The 2323-nt window shown below is 37.8% G+C and overlaps 1 long non-coding RNA gene across 1 annotated transcript in view; it reads left to right on the forward strand.

Moving 5' to 3' along the window:
• Positions 1-292: 292 nt before the first annotated feature.
• Positions 293-2323, forward strand: part of LOC118766262 — a 20825-nt gene continuing 18794 nt past the window's right edge. The window contains exon 1 of the long non-coding RNA XR_005002176.1: positions 293-305. This is a non-coding gene — a long non-coding RNA (uncharacterized LOC118766262). The remainder of the gene's footprint in view (positions 306-2323) is intronic.

Below are 2323 nucleotides of genomic sequence, written 5' to 3' on the forward strand. Positions count from 1 at the left end.
GTAGAAGGCTATGAGTGCTTGAAAATTCTATGTCATGCACCCAGGCTTTGTTTCTTGTTTGAGCCAGGACTTTAACTTCACCAAAGAAACGAAATGATAAAAGATGTGCCTGACAAAGAGCCACAACACCAGTTCAGTGTCCTGGAATATTTGTAGATGCTGCATCCTCTGCAGATATCTACGCATCATCAGCTAAATCGTACCCAACCTTCTGTGAAGAAGTTGATAGATGGACCACCTGAAATGAAACGCATCCTTTTTGAGTATTGAAAGAGCAGAAGCTCCAAATTAGTCAGACGTGAGCTGTGACAAGGCATGACAATATTAGGTGCAATAGTTTTGAATAAATTGGACAGGATGGTCTCGGATAGAATTGCTCTCATCATAGACCTGCCCATTCAGAGATGACTTGGGCTACTATCGTGTAATGAAAACCCACAGCCATTGTGCATTGAAAGATTTATGGTCTATAGTATGGCGTTTGAATGGCGGAATTGTTTGAGCGTTGTAAAAATGTCTTCTAATATTTCTTATGCCTCTTTTTAAGGCGGTGAGCTGGCAGAATCATTAGCATGCCAGGTAAAATGCTTAACAGCATTTCGTTCATTTTTAAGTTCTGAGTTTAAATTCCGTCGAGATTGACTTTGCCTTTCATCCTTTCGGGGTCGATAAGATAAGCACCAGCTGAGCGTTGGAGTTGATGTAATCAACAAGGTCCCTCCCCTGGTCTTGTACCAAAATTTGAAATTAATATTTTTCTGTCCCTTAGGTAGAATAAATATAGTTAACAATTTGACGTGGTTAACTTCACTTTTTACCAGTAAAGAGCTGAGATCAACTCCTGTCTTTTATTTTCTCTCTCTCCCTCTTTCGCTCTTTTTCTCTCCCCCTCCCTCTCTATTTCTCTTGCTACGTGGGAGAAAGAAATGTGGGAAAATTTAGTTTCCTTTCTCTTCAAGACAACTATTTCCACTCTATCACAGTGGAAGATTTGCAATCATCGTGACTCCGACAGAGCATGGTACACCACCGACACCACTATGATGGTGGTGAGGAGATGATGATGAGGGGGATGTGACTGATGACAACAACGAGAACGTTGGCGATAATTATGATGGTAATTATAATCCTTGACACAATATTGTTACATAATAAAAACCTCTTTGAATAAAAAATGAAACAAATGGTATGAACGACTCGAATTGTAGAAAGGCAATATTTATTTCGTCCCTCTTTACGTTCTGAGTTCAAATCCCGCCGAGGTCGCCTTTCACCCTTTTCGGGGTCGATAAAATGAATACCATTTGAGCATTGGGGCTCATGTAATTGACTTACTCCTTCCCCCAAAATTTCAGGCCTTGTGCCTATTGTAGAAAGGAATATTTATTAACCACCCAGTCAAATATGTCCCAAACTTTTGATCAACTTTTGTTTATCAGAGACTTGACGCTTACGCCAGTCGAATACGTTTAATCAGAAGAGGTTTATCTGATGAAAAGTTATGACTTCCTTTCTTCCTTTCTCCAAAGTAGGGCAGCATCCTTTATCTTATGCTTGTTTCAGTCATTGGACTGCAGTCACGCTGGGGTACTGCCTAAAAAAGTTTAGTCCAGTGGTTCTCAATCAATGTCCATGTGAGCCTTGGGGGTCCATGTAAGATTCTGTTAAAATTTATGTCCAATAAATTCATTATTCTTCTACAATACAGAAAATATTTTAACAATTTTTTTTATAGAATTCCTAATATTTGATTCTAAAAATATTATAGGATTTTGTTAAAAATCAAATGGCTAAGAGAGGTCATCCAAGTAAAATAGGAATCAAAAGGGTCCATAGGTAAAAAAAAAGTTGAGACAATGGTTTAATCGAATAAATTGACCCTAGCCCTTTTTATTTATTTCTTTTTTTTAAAAGCCAGATACTTCTTTGTCGAACCCCTCAGATGTTAAGCGATGTCAAGGGACGAAGACAAATATAAAGACAAGCATACACATATACACATGTGTATATGTATATATATGACAATCTTTTTTCTGTTTACGTCTATCAAATCCACACATAAGGTTTTAGTTAGTCTTAGGCATATAGTAGAAGACATTTCCCAAGGCACCAGACCGTAGGACTGAAACCGAAACCGTGTAGTTGGAAATCAAACTTCTTACCACGCTACAAACGCCTGCACCTAGGATACTTGTAGCTTCATCGAAATATAGAAAAGGAGAAACTGTTTTATTAGTCATACGTTTGGTCTAGCTTTGAGAATGGAATAACGTTAAAAGAAAAATATATGAAAGAAAAGAAGACCTTGGATACACAATGATTC

This window comes from Octopus sinensis, linkage group LG1 (assembly GCF_006345805.1).
Source record: "Octopus sinensis linkage group LG1, ASM634580v1, whole genome shotgun sequence".
NCBI classification, from domain to species: Eukaryota; Metazoa; Mollusca; class Cephalopoda; order Octopoda; family Octopodidae; genus Octopus; species Octopus sinensis.